Below are 18,134 nucleotides of genomic sequence, written 5' to 3'. Positions count from 1 at the left end.
GAAGGTGCCAACTTTGATTTCTGGCCTGTGCTGTTAGTTGATCTTAAGATGGCATTTGAAGTATGATAATTGCTTTCAACTGACCTTGAACGAACAATGGGTGCCTGCTTTTGGTCACTTTCAATGATGGCAGGCATGGACATGAGAGAGGACAGGATCTTGATGTGCTGCTCTATCCTGTTCAATTTAATGATTGACTGGTACTTAACATTTGAATCACTTGAAATAAATACCACAGGAAGGAGTATTGAAAGATAATGTGGAACCTTCCCAGAAGGGTCAATTCTTTTAGGGTAGAAGGAAGGAAAAGTGGTGCAGCTGGTAAACCAGAAAAAGCTATCGCTGAGAATGGTTCCTGAATGAAACCCACAGCACAAGACAGAAGATTGTATACCTTCAGAAAGATATGTCATAACATTGATAAAAAGACAACAGAAAATGTTAGAAATCAAATAATAAAGAGAAGCCATGAATAATGTACAGAAAGTCGATCAGAATGGGAAAGAAAATAGGTTAATGGCTCACATGTAACCCTTCACTGAGGGGTTGGCTTGTGCTGCTTCTCTCAGAACCTAACACAGTGGCCAAGTATCAAATAGTGCATGGAAATAAATAAATATGTTAGCGTTGGATATTCATAAACTCAATCATTTCAATGAAGTTTTCCATTTCTTCCTTACTGAACAATAGTTACAAATCTACAGGTAGAATAACACAAAATTAGCTATGTTTATGATCAAAAACTTAAAGTTCCTCAGGTAGTTACATGATGGAAATTATTTTGTTTTATTTTCAAGTAAATATGTTTAATTTATAGAACTATGCTAGGAAAAGAATAGCCTGCACTCAGAGTAGGATTTACAGACCTGTAGATTAGAGCATCCTGGAATTATTTATGGGGTAATGAGGTGACTTTCACTTGTTTTATGAGTCTCTTTGTAGTAAGTATTATATTGTCCAGGAGTGGTATTGAAAGTTTCAACAGCTTCTGGTATTCTGTGCCGCATCACCTTACAGTTGGCTGAAATTGTTTCTGTATCACATTTCCTTTGGCATGAAGCTATAAGCCTCATTTCATATTACGGTTTACAATGCACAGTGCGTGAAACCCACTGCATAACAACTTTAACGTCAAAATGAAAAATGATAAAGCAACAATTAACAACAACCATATGTTTCCATCCCCAGCCATCATTTTTTTGACTAGGTAACAACTTATGTGAAATTAATTTCTAAATCTATCTTGTGAAATTTATGACAGAAACGCATTGCAAAATATTTACAATGTAAAAATAGTTCAGGGGGATATAAGTGCCAGTCTGAAGAAAGAAAAGGATTACAAATAAGGTAAATGAGAACTTTTGTTTAGACAACTTGCATTATAATATTTAAAGATTACTACGAGGAACATAATGCTATCAAGTGCTGATGATATTGCAAAATTGTACATATATGTAGTCACTACATTGCTAATTTAAAATACACACAATGACATACAAGGATGGGATGGACTTCAATGAGTTGATTGGGCTTTTCACGTCTCTTTTTGTTGTTATCATCTTATATTGTTACATACTGAATTTTAGCAACTTAAAATACAATTTTAATTACCAACCTTCCCATAAATGGGTCCAATCATTTATTTATGCAAACTTAATGAAAGAAATGCTGTTTTTGGCTTGACAATGCATAGATACTTATTCTGGCTTAAACAAACTTAACCAGACAACATTTAAATTTGTTTGTTAGACAACATTTGCTACAAAGTGTGATGTGTGAATTTAACAGCTACAGCTCCATTTAACAGCAGCTGGTTAAGTTAAACTAATATTTTTTTTTCTGAAATTGGCCTTAGGGTTTGGAGTATCTTCTGAAATAAAACAGACTAAACCTTTTACACAACATCAACATTCCTACAGCAGGATGTTATTTTAATATTATAAATTCATGTTCATTTAAAAGGCAGAATGTTGTAATTACTCATATTCCATCCATCTATAATACAGAAGAAGAGGAGTTGTTTGGAAGAAATCAATATTTCATTCATAATAGCAATGCACTTTTATCTCCGTTATAACATTAATCTGACCTTGTCACATTCCTAACATGCAGCTAGTTCTTTTTATGCTGGATAACCATTATTAAATGTAGATTTGATAAAATTTGATCTCTAATGTAGGTTTGCCGAACAGATGGGGATACTCCATGTAACATATTTAATTTAAGGCAGTTTGTTAAACAATTCTGTACTGATCTCCTGGTAAGTAATACATTGGAATTTTTGAGCTATTGTTTACAGTTAATCACCACGTTCAATATTTTCCACTGTTTATCACTGTTAGAAGTACTTTAAAACAAATATATTACACTGAGTAAAAGCAAGTCATTTAAAGCAATTTTCTCTTAATACTAACTTACTCGATGAGCAGCGAAATTTTGGGGATTTGTTAACTATTCTGATAGCTGTTCATTCTCAATTTTTAAGAGTAGATGTTTCGCTGGAAGCTTCAGAACTGACTGCACTTGCAGTAAGTACAAATCTGTGCATTTCCATAGCAAGGAGATCGCTAGTAGTGTGCTTCTAGAGTTTAGCCCACTTGAGGGGTTCCGATGACTTTATAAACTGCAAAACTCAAGTGCTTTACTGCCCTCTCTTAATCACTCCCAGTTGAACATGTATTTAGCTGCATGAGGGCACCCCATGAGTATTTACTTGTTCTATTCCATTTAATAAATTTATTTGACAGTTCAAGCCCATATGAAAAGATTTACTATAGTGTCATCTTGATGTTTTAGTACAAGGGGGATTCCAACAGGGTTATATAGATATAGAACCAGAGGAAGGGATATAAAAATAGCCCTGTTTATTTTTCCCACTGGGTATGAAACACTTCTAGATATAAGGGCCAGTGAAAGCACTCTGAGATTATGCCAGTCTGTTCACAATCTTAGTGTCACATTTTACCTTGAGATGAACATCCAATCTCACATTCACTAAGGCTGCCTATTTCCACCTCAATAACATTGTCCAACTTCACCCCTGACTCTGCTCATCTCATGCCTTCATTTTTTAATTCTTTTATGAGATATGGGCGTCACTGGCTAGGCCGGCACTTTAATCGCCCATCCCTCACTACCCCTCGGCTGGACAATTCCAATGCACTCTTGGCTGGTTTCACACGTTCTAGCCTCCATAAACTTGAGGTTGTCCAAACTCTGCTGCCCATGTTATAACTTGCACAAAGTCCCACTCTGCTATCACCTACCCACCCCCTGTACTCACTGACCTACATCGGTTCCCAGTCAGGCAATGTCTTGATTTTAAAATTCTCATCCTTGCTTCCAAATCTCTCCATGGCCTCAGCCCTAAGTCCTCCCTACTAACCTCCTTCAGCCCCACAACCCTCCAAGATATCTGAACTCCTCTAATTCTGACCTGAGTATGTCCACACTACAATTGGTGGCTGTGCCTTCAGTTCCCTATAGGCCCTAAGGTCTGGAATACCCTCCCTACAACTCACACCTATCTACCTTACTCTCCTCCTTTAAGGCACTCCCATGCATCTACTGTCCTTCTATGTGGCAGAGGTTGCAGGTTTTGGAAGGTGGTGTTGAAGGAGCCTTGGCAACCTGTGCAGTGCATCTGGTAGATTACTGAATTACTTAAAAATATTGACCACCTGTTGTGGCAGCTAACCTGCGATCGATGCCATAATCAAATAAAATAACATTTGCAGGAGAAATTTAAACCTCACTGTAAACCATAACCACAAGGACAAATATGAGCGTATGAAAATGTAAGATGTTCATATGATGGTAAAATTGTTATTTTCATGAAAATAAAAAAAACAGTTAAATTAAAAGAGGCTAGTTTCAAAAAATAAAATAGTGAGCCAACAGATAATATCATAACACCTTAAGGATTGAAAGGCTAATATTTGTTCATTGTAACTTCAAGACAATATCCATTTTGTCCGTACCTTAGAAACATTGGGATGTAAAAATACAGTTCAGCATCTAAGTAGTTTTGAACCTTTGGAAATAATTCACCTACATCTCAGTCTGCAGCTTATTTTGGATTAAGAATGGAAATCATGCTGTCAAGCCTGAAAAAGATTTCAAAAATGATTAGGGAAAAAATAAGATGGGCCTTTCCCTTATTAGAGAATTAAAAAGGAATTAAAAAAAAGCCAATGCCACACACTGTCAAGTCCACAATGCACACGTGGTAAAAAAAAACTAAAACTATAGTTTGTCAAGTAGCTGACAAAACATGCTCAGGCTTATAGACCAAAGGGGACAGGACTTGTGCTGAAATCACCTCACCATTTCATATTTTAAAATTACTTGGGAAAAAGAATATCTTACATCAGCAGCAAAGGAACATAGCATCTCTCTCCCCTGTGGCACACAAATATAGTCCAGGTACAATTAGATTAGCTCAAATATCAATCTGCCAACTGCTGTGTTCTGCAACCAACCACCTCCCTCCACAAAGTTTAGGAGGATTATCTGTAAGGAATCTTCTGTGTCTTCTCACAATCTTCCAAAGAATACTGTGCCAGACTTCAGTGCCATCGTGTCTGATGTGGCAATGCAGTCTGAGCTCACATTATTGAATTTTACTTCATTTTTTACTTCACTAAAGCTTAGCAGTATTTATTATGTGTTCTTTCTTTTTATTATGTAAGAAATGTAATATGTATTTTGAACGCTTTAAACTGTTTTTGATCACTTTTGAATTCAGGCTCTTCTGAAAGCCAAATGTTTGTAACTATTTCAATTTAGGATAGTTTAGGTTACATTTTAACTGGGGCTGCCTGGCACCAATGAGCTTAAACAGCCCAAAATGGTTTACCACCCCATTCATGTCATGACTCTAGCAGCAGCCCACGTTAAAAGAGCCTTCTGCTAGCTGGGCCAAAGCCAATGCCCATGTCAGGCAGTGAGTCCTTTCAATATGCAAATCAGAATCCCATGACATACATTTTGTGATGTTGACAGACAGCTGAGAAGTCTATTATAAGAGTGACCTAGTTGCTACTGTTGACTCCAGAATTGAAAGGCAGACACTTCTAGGGTGGAAATGTTAAGTTTATTTACAATATACTCAGCAGCAACTGCACGTGTGCTTTCAACTCCAACTCTATCTCCACACTGTCTGCTGAGGTGGCCTGCGCTACTCTCCTATTGTTTACTGCAGATCATGTGATCTTTCCTAACAAGCATTATTCTTACAGGTATATTACACACTAAATAAAACCATAATTACTACACTCCTCCCCCTTTAACTCAGCTATACATATTATATTTACAAATACATATTTTTCAAGACAACATAATATTTACACCGGGTAAGGAATTTACAAGTTCACCTGACAGGTGGTTTCCTGGTATATGTGGAATGTCGCAGCTCCACAACTTCAGATTCTTTGTTAGGAACCTCCTTTTCCGGAGTTGCCTGTACATCAGGTGCTTCAGTGGGCACTCGCAGTTCTGTATCCTCAACTCTTACAGGAACATCAGACATGTCAGTCCTGGGTTGAGTACCCTCAACAGGAAATGCAGATCCAGTTGTGATCGCTGGTGGAACCAAATCTTGGTGATTTTTGTCTCTCTTCCTTAAACGGTCCATATGTTTACAGATGATCCAGCCTTCCACCTCCATGTGGTAAGATAGAAGTCCAGTCACTGCACTTATTTCACCCAGTAACCACTTTGGGCCTTCTCCGAAGTTTATCATGTATTCCGTCTCTCCCACTTTCTCAACTGTAGTGGCTGAATTTGGTGCCTTCACCTCATATATATGTCCAACCATTTTGAATGGGCATCGACAATGAGAAGAAACATTGTTCCCAAGAAAGGTCCAATGTAGTCAATGTGTATCTACACCCAGGGTCTACCTTGCTACTCCAAAGGGCATAATGGAGCTGGCAACTTTTGCAGTTGCTGACATTACATACAGTTCTTTACTAAACTCTCTATTTCAGCATCCAACCCAGGCCACCATAGATAGTTGCATACTATGGTCTTCATTCAGGAAATTCCTGGATGGGGACTGTATGGTTCAATTAAAAATGGCTCCCTTCCCTTTGGAGGAACTATCACTGGTGTTTCCCACAATAAGAGGCCATCCTGGCTGGTTATTTCATGTCTTCTGTTGAAGTACAGTTTCATTTCATCAGATAAGGACTCTTATGACCAACCATGTAGCGCTTGTTCTCGTACTTGAGATAGGACTGGGCCCCGATTTGTCCAGTCTCTGATCTGTCGAGCACATACCAGTGAGGAATCTAAGAAGTTTAACAGCAAAACAAGTTCCTGGAGAACTGGGGTGTGCTCATCATTGTCTTGTAAAGGCAAAAGACTAAGGGCGACAGAGTTTGCGATTTGATTCCAGGCCTATGTACGAGAAGATATTTGTATGCAGCCAGAGTTAAGGCCCATCATTATATTCTTGCTGAGGCCCTGGGTGGTGTAGCCTTGTCCCCATTAAACAATCTTAGTAATGATTTGTGGTCTGAAACAATTGTAAAATGACGGCTTTGTACGTACTTGTGAAATTTCTTGACCTCAAAGATGATGGACAGGCCTTCTTTTTCTATCTGAGATTATCCCTTTTCCGCTGTGGTGAGCGACCTTGATACACAACCTATTGGCCGTACCGTGCCATCATCCATCCAGTGAGAAAGCACTGCTCCTACTCCATAGGAAGCTGCATCACATGTCAGCACCAATTCTTTCATCTGGTCATAGTTCACTAATAGATTGGGCGAGTGCAACAATTGTTTCACCTTTATGGAAGCTTCTTTCTGGGGCGCCTCCCAAGACCAACGTTGGTTCTGTTTGAGTAGAAAATGCAGGGGGACCAGCACTGTAGACAAATTGGGTAAGAACCACCCATAATAGTTGATCATTCCTAGAAATTATTTAAGCTCTGAGATGTTCTTTGGAGCAGGTGCCTCTCTTATGGCCCTCACTTTCTCCTCAATTGGGTGGAGGCGCTGTGAATCTACCCAGTGACCCAAATAGATTACCTCCCTCACTTGGAATGTGCACCTTTCTTTCTTTAAACAGACTCCAGCTTGCAAAAAATGTTTTAAGACTTCTAAGTTTGTCAAATGCTCTTTTTAAGTGAACCTTGTCACCAAAACATTGTCTAAATAGACTACAACCTGGGGCAGTCCCTGCAGTAGGTTTTCCATCGTTCTCTGAAAGATGGCGTAAGCTGAGGAGATGTCAAAAGTCAATTGTGTATATTGGCACAACTCTTTGTGGGTATTAATTGTGACAAATTCCCGGGAGGCACTATCCAAATCTAATTGTTGATAAGCATGTCAAGCTTCATGTATGTAGTCCCCCCCTGCCAGCTTGGCATACAGGTCTTCGATTTTTGCAATGGGGTGCCTATCTAGTTTAGCTAATTTATTAACCGTTAATTTGTACTCTCCACAAATTCAGACGCTTTTATCGGGTTTAAGGATGGGGACTTTGGGTGCTGCCCATTGTGAGAACTGCACAGGTTGTATAAAGCCCAGCCTCTATAGTCTGTCCAGTTCATTGTCAATTTTTCCTTGCTGTGCATATGGCACCAGTCTCGCCTTCATGAAGTGAGGGGTTGTTTCTGGCTCCACATGAATTTTTGCCTGCAGCCCCTGGATTTTCCCAAGTTTGTCCTTGAAGACGGTGGTGTTCTTTCTAAGTAGCTCTGGTAGCCCACTTGCTCTCAACTGGAAAATTTCAGCCCGTTCTAACTTAATCTCCTTTAACCAATTTCAGCCCAGGAGGCTTGGCCCTTCACCTGCTACCACCATCAAGAGTAGGTTTGCTAATTGGCTTCCATATTGGATGGTTACTCTGCTTATGCCTTTTACTTGAATGTCTTCACCTGTACATGTTTTTAGTTTGGCAGCTGTTTCTTCTAAACTTAATTGATATTCAACACTATTCAGGTATCTGAAGGTATGTTCCCCAATTACTGTAGTGGAAGCTCCCTTGTCCACTTCCATTCTATTTACTTTCACTATGACAAATATTGGTTCTGTCTTTCCAACGTTCAGATTAAACAATGAGTAAATGTCTGAATTTATTGTTTCAGGCTCTTCTACGTTGTAGATTTCATTGGGCTTCTTCTTCTGTTTACAAGCCTGTTTGAATCTTTCCTTGCACTGCCTCATCATGGTCAGGGTTTTACGTTGATCAGGCGGGCGGGCTTGGCAGGAGCGGGCGCGTGTGGTTGCAGAGCCGATTGGCAATTAAGGCCCGCCCAGCGTGGATTATGAATGGTAGCGCCGAGCGCTACCTGCGCAGGCGGGGGGAGGAGGGACAGTCGAGTCCAGCACTCCACACGCGCGAAAGGGCGTTTCAATCTCCCTGAGGCACGGAGCCGCCTCAGGGAGATTGAAGTGCTTTTTAAAGACTTTATTAACAACATTAAAAATTTACTGAAAGATGGGATCTATTTTTATTTTCAAAATGAAGCTTTTATATAATCGGTATTAGCTTTAGGAAACCTCATCCCGCTCGTGGATGAGGTTTTCTAAAAAACTTAAAGGCCCCTTGGCCTTTTTGCCTGCCCGCCAACCTTTGGGTTGGATGGTCAGAGTAAATTTGGAGTTAATTAGTAGGTTATTAGCCTTAGTAAGCTTTTCAATTATCGGCGGGTGCGCAGCTAACTCCGGTGCGCGCCTGCCGAACGAAATATCGTGAGACAGCACAATGATGTTGGGACGCATGCCCAACGTCATCGAGCATCAATTTACATTCCAGCATGTCAGGCCTGTCCCCAAATGCCAAATGTAAAATTCTGCCCCATGTGCCCATTTCTGCAACAATAGTAACATTCGATTTTTTTAAACTGCCAATCACTAAAAGACTATTTGTTTCCACCTCTATTAAAATTATTCTTTGATTTCACTGCTAAGTTATTTTTCTTTATTCTTCGGCTAGCGGGGGCTGTTTAGCAGAGTCTTACATTTCCGTGCACTTTTCAGCTGAGGTTTCCCGCCCAGTGTGGAGGATGGCGCCATTTTGCACTCCCCTGTATGGATTTTGAATCTCTTACTGCGCTTTCCATACCCAGCGCAACCTCTAGTATCTTCTTGAAATCCAAATTCACTTCAGGCAATAATCTTTTCTGTATAGTGTCCTCGTTCTCACCACACACTAAACAATCTCTGAGCGTATTGTTTAGAGATACACCAAATTCACAATGTTCTGTCAGCTGCTTCAAATTTGCCACGTAGCATGGAATTTTCTCACCCGGGGCTCTGTTTTGCGAAGTAAACCTGAACCTTCGAATTGTGACTGAGGGCTTCGGTTGATAATGGCTCTTCACAGGGTCCACCGATTCATTTAAACTTTTCGAAGCTGGGGCATTAGGTGCCTTCAAACTTCAAATCAAGCTCGCACAAGTGCTTAAGCAGATCACTCACCTCTCCTCTTCCTCTGTGATCTCATTTGCTTGAAAAAAGAACATGAGGCTTTCTATATATTGAGACCAATCATCTGTGGCTGGTTCAATAGGATCAATTATCCCCAATTGCGGCATTTTGAGAGAGAATAATTTATTGAATTCTAACAGAGCTTACTACTTACAATCACTGGGCAAGGTACAGTGCTGATTTCTTTTTTAACGTGATTTCTTCAGTTCAGTCCTGTTTTATCCTCATCACCAGTTTGTTGTAAGGGTGATCGAGTCACTACTATTATCAATAGAGTTGAATGGCAGACACTTCTCGGGAGGAAACGTTAAGTTTATTTACCATACTCTCAGCAGCAACTACACGCGTGCTTTGAACTCCAACTCTTAACTCTAAACTGTCTGCTGAGGTAGCCCACACTACTCTCCTATTGGTTACTACAGATCACATTATCTTTCCTATTATTAGGCATTATTCTTAAAGGCATATTACACACTAAATAAAACCATAATTACTACATCTATGTTCCTTTGAATTCCATAAGAACCCTTGCTGATTTGACTCCGCCATCCCCTTCCTATCCTATGATCAACACACCACACCCCTTGTACCCCCGACTACCAGACCTACCCTCTTGTCAGCCAGCAGTCTCCACCAGAGCCAAAATCTACACCGTGTTTGGTCAGGAAAAGCATCTGTGCGATGACAGGGATCTTAACATTCACTTTTAGTTTCTGGAGGGCATGGGCACAAGGATTATCTTTTTCTCTAACACTGTTAAACATGTAGAAAGTAGCTTTCTTTGTGTCATGTAAATTATAGAAATAAGTGGATTGCAATTTGAAGATTAGCATTTTACTGTCCCTTGAGGACAACTGTTCAATACGATCATTATTGATGGACAAAAAAATATAGATTGCTGTTAAATGTTAACATTCCTCTGTAGCTGCATCATAGTGGACGATAATGAATCTCTTTAGTTGGAAATCAGAGGAGATTCATACTTAGAAGAAAGGAATATGAGATGTATGGATAATCATTGATTTACTAGCATAGGATTTCTACTTTGAATGTGCCTGTTTAGCACAAAAAACAGTGGAGAATGGCATTTATCATTTTTAATGAATCCAAATCTTTATGATTCATCAAAAAAAAACCACATTGTTAGAAGCAGCAAATACGCAATAACATTATCACAAACAGGACAGTTTCAGTCTTACTGTTCAGAAAACTGGTGGTTTAAAATTTCATTTCCAGACAGTCAAATAATGGTCAAACAAATGCAATATCTATTCCCCTGCTTCTGATTTATTGCACCTAAGTTTCTACACTCCATCTCATATAAAAACCTCTGACATTAACAAATAAATTGTCATCCACAAATTTCTGGCTGAAGGTTGACACTTACATATTATGGATGTGTGCCTGCTGGCACTAGACTGAGACAGCCAACAGTTAATTCCATTTTTGACCTTTAATAATTGTTAGACATATTTGGACTGTATTAAAAACAATTGGGGTGAACTGAACTTTCAATGATTTTTTTTTAAAGTTCTTTATAGCCTAAATAGCTTCACTTGAGATTTAGAAAAGTAAGTCAAACCATCCCCTATATGTTACTGGCAAGGTGCTGCCAGGAAATAATTAGGCACTCTAACTATTCTGCTTTACAAGTCCAGCGTTCCATTTGTATTGTTTAATTGTTTCAGTTTTACAATATGATATAGGCCCCTGCAATGCTTAATTAGACTTATTTGTGCAAGGAAGTAATCCTGGGAGCAGAGGTTATCATTTTAATTTATTTGAAATAAATAATAAATAAATAAAATGTAGTATTTCTAACTCATGCTATGAAGTAAAAACAGTGAAATACAAGGTGAAATCTAATGCCCCCGAGGTGGGGTTGGAGGTGGGGTCTGTATAATGGGATAGGAAGGCCTGGGGTGAGTAGCCGGTCACCTTCCCAACTCCCCCAGTGAAGTCTAGGGCAGGAAGAGTCGAGAATGGCCTTCCTGCATGAAAGTCACCTAAGGTCCATACGTGACTATCCCCGCTGATCTCTCCTCATTTACCTGATGTTCAGGACTTCAGCAATGATCTTCAGCCTCGGGCCTATATCATTACCGGTTATGGCTACTGTTCCTGGAGGGACTGCTGGTGCTGGGAAGCTGATTGGTCAGCAACTCTCAGAGGTGGAAACGTCCAGGAGATATTTCCGCGGGAAACTCCCCTAGCAGGAGCTAGGACAACCGACGGCAGTGAGCAGACTGCCTAATTAGGAATAAATCCCAAAAGGGCTCCCGGAAATGACTGTGGTGGGACTGCCACCGACTCTTTAGCTGGTGAAGGGCCCATCAACATGACCATCAAATTCCACCCATTAGCTTCAGCCCTTTCACTTGTTTATGACTTTTCTCTCTCTGAATGTTCACTGACTTCTTACCAAAGTTATGATAGGATGGGCAGAACCTCTACTTGCACTTTTCTGTTTGTCAGAATTACAACGGTGAGATCGCCTTCTTCTTGCAGTATAAGAGCTTCTTTCTCTGGTACATGTGATGTTTCTCTGAATCAAGAGACAATTCAAGGCCCACAATCAGTCCTTGTATTGCACTTCCTTACTTTGCACTCTTTCACTTCATTCAGCCAGTCCATGGACCTCACTTCTTGACCATCATACTAAACATTCAACCAATATTTAAACTTGCCAGTAGCTTTACCTGCACATCTCACAATTGTCGCATCCTGACATTTATTCAATCTCTCTGGAATATATATCGCCTGAGTATCCACTCTGGACAATTGGCCTTTGTGGATGTGAAAGCTCTTCCATGCATGTTTGATCACTCACATTACCACTATCCGGCCAATCTACTGTATTCTGGTCCTCAGGAACTTCATCACAAAACACAATGAGCTGCCTCTTTTACTTCCATCAACCTCTGAGGGTCCAAGATTTTGTAATTAATTCAAATTAACCATGAGGAATTAACCTGAATGGTTTGATTGCTATGTTTGATAAGTACTTTTTACTAACATAACCAATTACCTTACCGGGGCCTTTTCATTACCATTGACCCTCTCTTCTCTCCAGAATGAAATTCTGTTTTAGAGGGTCTTGTATGATGCCTTGGTGCTCTCTGAATCTTCTCCAAGGCCTCAGCCATGATGAAAGCCCATCTCCCTACATATAAAGTATTCAAATAGAAAACACCGTGGTATGTCTAAGGGAAGGAGGGCTATTCACACAACACAGCAGACAATTCGGGATACGGCCCACAAACTCATTGATAGGGACTAAACCCTCCATGTGGGTTGGATTTTCTGCATGAACACCCCATGTCACTGTGGTTGTCAGCTTGTAGTTTGGTTGATCAGCTCAAACTTTATGCAGCATTTCATTGATCACTGCATGATTCCTTTCACAGAATCTATTGTTGAAAGAAAGGCTTTCAGCTGACATTCATGTTTTCACACGTCTCTGAATTAATAATTGACAATTCCCTGTACATTATTAGTTAGAAATGTTGCTGGTGTTACAAGTCCAATCCTTACCCATTTCTCTATGATTTTGTACATGATAACCCTTTTGTCCTTATTAGATATTGTAGAAAAGTTAAATCTAGTCACCTGGTCTACAAAATGTGGAAGGAAAATATTTCTGCCTTTGTCCCATACCTTTAAATCCATGGCAACTAAGATCATAAGAAATAGGAGTAGGCCATTCAGCCCCTTGAGTCTGCTCTAACATTCAATAAGATCATGATCGATCTGATTGTGGCCTCAACTCCGCTTTCCTACCTGACCCCATAGCCCTCACTCCCTTTTAGATCAAAAATCTGTCTAACTCAGCTTTGAATACATTCAGCATCCCAGCTTTACTGACTGCTCTCTGGGGAAGATAATTCCAAAGTTTTATGATTTTATGAAAGACAAAATTTCTACTAATCTCAGTCTTAAATGGGAGACCCCTTGTTTTTAAACTGTGTTCTCCATAAGGGAAAACATCTCAGCCATTATCCTTTCAAGCTTCCTCAGAATCTTAATAGTTTGATGGTCACCATTGCAGAGGTTAACTTTTGATTCCAGATTTATTGATTAATTACATTTAAATTCCACCAGCTGCTATGGTGAGATTTGAACCCATATCTCCAGAGCATTAGCTTAATCTCTGGATTATAAGGTCACTAACATTACCACTATACCCTTGTTAAAGTCACACAGTAGAACATGGCAGTGTCCTGCAATACCTTTTATAGATTTCACACTTTTCGCTTATCTCTTTGAATAGCCATGTATACTCGTTATCAACCACACCTGCAAAGTTTAATGGGATATTTTAATCTTTGACAAGTAGGGTTTGAAATTTTCCTCTGTAACTTTAAGGCAATTTGCTTTTTGTCTCTCTGATTCTTCTCACCTAATGCTACTAATAATTGTTTAACATCTCTGACAATGAAACATCAAGTTTTGTTAAGGGAATACAACAATGCCCTGACTGGGTAAATTGCAGATCCGCTGACTTTTCAAAAATAATCCCCTTTCCATGCTCCATGCCACGTTTCATTTATGCACTTTTGATAGGTTTACTCAACAGCAGAGGTATCTGATGAGAGACGGCATCAGTATTTAAGAAATGGCTTACTCCAGCTATTTTACACAGAATTACAACTCTCTTTAGTGATTTGAATGAGTTGTGATTACCAAACCTAAGGCAAGTCATCCTTTTATATTTCTTAACCTCACTACTTAGTGAATTAAGGTAACATTTCAAAAAATCTGCTCCACATACTGTCAGAGCCAAAGCACTATCCAGCACTGGAAAGTTAAGTGTATCCGTGACTAACACATTCATCACAGGATTAAATCGCCTTGTGACCAGTATAATTTGGATTTATAATTATTTTCATCCCCTTCTTCAGAATTCTTTTCGTTATTTTCAGGATCCTGCCTCTCCATTTTGGGTATTTCATCACATGATGGTACTTCGAGTTGCATCTGAAACACCTATTAAATATTCCTTGGACATTCCTGGGATTCATTGACCTATTATAAATGTTCCAAAATTGTCTTCTGCTGTAATAGCCAGATCTGCTAAAGGTGTTTTTGACCTCATTTTGCCTGCCTTTAACCCTTCCATTGTATTGGCACTTTGTCCACTTGGACCATTCTAAACTCTGGAAATCATTGAGTCTTCTATCCTCTCTGTCACTGTGAAAACCCATTAGTCCCACAAAGACAGAAATAAATGAATGTTTGCCCAGGGTTTCTTTCAAAGCAGCAGGAAATCAAACAGATAGTCCTCTCTGAGAAGGGAACAGCAGTGAGAGTGCGTAGTCTGTCCCTATGAGACACCTTAGCACAATCCAGCCATGTAAACTCTCATAATGATCCAAGAATCCACAAACCGAATTTTGTCAGACAAAAATCATGGTATATTCGTCCATGGAACGACCATCTGTTTTCCAAAATCTGTCAAAGTCCGACTATGCCTCACAGATACTTAACCTTTCACCCTTCCTCTCAGTTTCATCCAAGGGCTCAAAAAAGAGTTCCAAGCATTCGCCAGTATCAACCGACAGGCCTCCAGCTCACAAAATACTTGGCTTCTGACCTATACCTTGTTACCGCTTCAGAAGGGATGTAACCCATGTCCACATGTCCACTTAATTCTTCTACTGGTCATATGGTTCATACTCTGAGAACATTACATGTGCTTTCTGCCATTTTTCACAATGGCTAATGGTATTGTAGCTTCCTGTCTCAATTGTTTTGTTTCCTTAGCTTCCAACCTTCACATTTAGGCAACAGTCCTCTGCCACAATGTTATACTCCAGGAAGCCAATTGGTGAAGGGCAGAACTGCAGCCAATCTTGACACGCTTCTATATGTCTTTATAAAATTACACATTACAAGCATTCACCTTCTAAACCAGCAGCTACAATTTCAGTCTGTGTCTATTTACATGGCTTCAAGTGAATCACCAGTTAATGCCAACCATCTGCATGTAATTAAACACAATTATATATATACATATATATATATATATATATGATGCAGTCCTTGTAGTGTAGCTACACCCACAGTGCCATTAGGGAGGGAGTTCCAGAACTTTGATCCAGTGACATTGAATGAATGATGATACATTTCTAAGGCAGGATGACAATTTGGAGGGGAACTTGCAGGTAGTGGTGTCCCTTTGTGCCTTTTTCCTTTGTTCTTCTAGGTGGTAGAGGTTGTGAGTTTGGAAGATGCTGTCGAAGGAACCTTAGAGGGTTGCTGCAGTGCATCTTGTAGATGGGACACTTTGTTGTCACTGTGCACTGGTGGTGGAGGAAGAGAGCATTTAAAGTGTTGAATGGGGTACTGATCAAAGAGGCTGCTTTATCCTGGATGGCTTTGAGCTTCTTGAGTGATGTTTGAGCTGCACTCATCTAGGCAAGTGTGGAGCATTCTATCACACTCCCAAACTGTGCCTTGTGGAGAGGCTCTGGGGAGTTAGGAGGTGTGCTACTCCCCAGTCTATGTGCTGTGACAATAAAAAACATGGTCAGAAGTTTTCTTGAGTTTTTTTTAAGGTTAATTTATTGTACTTAATCTGGTCTAAGTAAAATAATAGAAACACTTCAACTTTCATACACACACATGCTCAAAGTTCACACATGCACACAAATAGATTGCAGACAGGGGAGGATAGATTAAGTCCAGCGAAATTAAAGAGCTATACACCTTTTGAAGGTTGTTGACTTGGCTGACTTCAGGCTGAATTCTGTGGTCCTGCTACTGTCACTGGGGAGTCCTGCTGCTTTAGGCATCAAGGTGGTTTAAAGTTGCAAACAGATGATTTACCTGTTCTTCTGGAGACAACAGTACTCGTTTGAGTTATTTTTAAAATCTCTGCCTGTGGCACCTGAATAGTTAAGTCATCAGACGCCCCCTTGCTCATCCTGCTTTCTACTCTTAATGTCACTATTAGCACATTTCTTAGCTAATATCACCACCGTCAACACCTCTTTGTCCTTTTGTCTATGACATCTTTCAGCAATCTCCACCTATCACTGGCCTTCTATCCAGCTCTACCTGTCCCCCCCCCACCTTAAACCAGTTTATATTTCACCTCTTTTCTATTTTTCCTTAGTTCTGGTGAAGAGTCATACATACTCGAAACGTTAACTGTGTTCCTCTCCGCAGATGCTGTCAGACCTGCTGAGTTTTTTCCAGGTATTTTTGTTTTTGTTTCGGGTTCAAAACTTGCATGTTGAATGGAGGGAGATAAAGAGAAAGAGAGGCGGGGGTAAACAAACCCACTCAGGATCTTAATAAAAACAAAAAAACTGCGGATGCTGGAAATCCAAAACAAAAACAGAATTACCTGGAAAAACTCAGCAGGTCTGGCAGCATCGGCGGAGAACAAAAGAGTTGATGTTTCGAGTCCTCATGACCCTTTGACAGAACTTGAGTTCGAGTCCAGGAAAGAGCTGAAATATAAGCTGGTTTAAGGTGTGTGTGTGGGGGGCGGAGAGATAGAGAGACAGAGAGGTGGAGGGGGGGGTGTAGTTGTAGGGACAAACAAGCAGTGATAGAAGCAGATCATCAAAAGATGTCAACGACAGTAGTACAATAGAACACATAGGTGTTAAAGTTAAAGTTGGTGATATTATCTAAACGAATGTGCTAATTAAGAATGGATGGTAGGGCACTCAAGGTATAGCTCTAGTGGGGGTTTTTTATAATGGAAATAGGTGGGAAAAGGAAAATCTTTATAATTTATTGGAAAAAAAAAGGAAGGGGGAAACAGAAAGGGGGTGGGGATGGGGGAGGGAGCTCACGACCTAAAGTTGTTGAATTCAATATTCAGTCCGGAAGGCTGTAAAGTCCCTAGTCGGAAGATGAGGTGCTTGAAGCCCAACGCAAACTGGAGGAACAACACCTCATCTTCCGACTAGGGACTTTACAGCCTTCCGGACTGAATATTGAATTCAACAACTTTAGGTGGTGAGCTCCCTCCCCCATTCCCACCCCCTTTCTGTTTCCCCCTTCCTTTTTTTTTTCCAATATATTATAAAGTTTTTCCTTTTCCCACTCAGGATCTTGTTCCTCCAGTGTCTCAGCTGCTTGTCCTGTTCTGCAGAGAAAATAGGTGCTTAGAACAGATAAAGGATTGGCTTGTCACCTTCTCTGTTCAATTGCCCAATGACCCTAATGTGCCCATGGCTACCGTATTCCAGTTACCCTGGATAAATCATGGCTGAGAATTTCTCTCCTAGACCGGGCTTCATTGTCTAAGAGATCATGTGTAATGGTTTGTCTCCACCCAGTCTGGATGCTTTGATAATAGAATAGGTGAAGGCCACCATCCATCTCTTTAAAGGCACTTGTTTCTGACTTTGCAGACAGGGTGTCTCTATTTCAATAGTTTTGGAATGTAGAAGGTGCAGTGATGCAAATGTTCAGCCATCTTTGACTCTGAGTCCAAGTCACTGGAACATGGATTTAGTCTTTAAAAAAAAAATCAGGGGTTTCCAGCCAGTAAATTCAAAAATCATTTTTTGACATAACGCGTGGTTTACATAACACATGCAATCCCTTCTTGTCCTGCTGTGGATGTGGGAAGTTATTATATCCCAGCAGATAGCAAACAAATATTGATCCCATCTTTCCTTTCCTTTGCACTTGGTTTATACTTAACAGCAGCAGAAATACCAAGTTGAA

This window comes from Carcharodon carcharias, chromosome 5 (assembly GCF_017639515.1).
Source record: "Carcharodon carcharias isolate sCarCar2 chromosome 5, sCarCar2.pri, whole genome shotgun sequence".
Lineage (NCBI taxonomy): Eukaryota > Metazoa > Chordata > Chondrichthyes > Lamniformes > Lamnidae > Carcharodon > Carcharodon carcharias.
The sequence above is the reverse complement of the archived record's forward strand: the minus strand, read 5'-3'. Positions refer to the sequence as shown.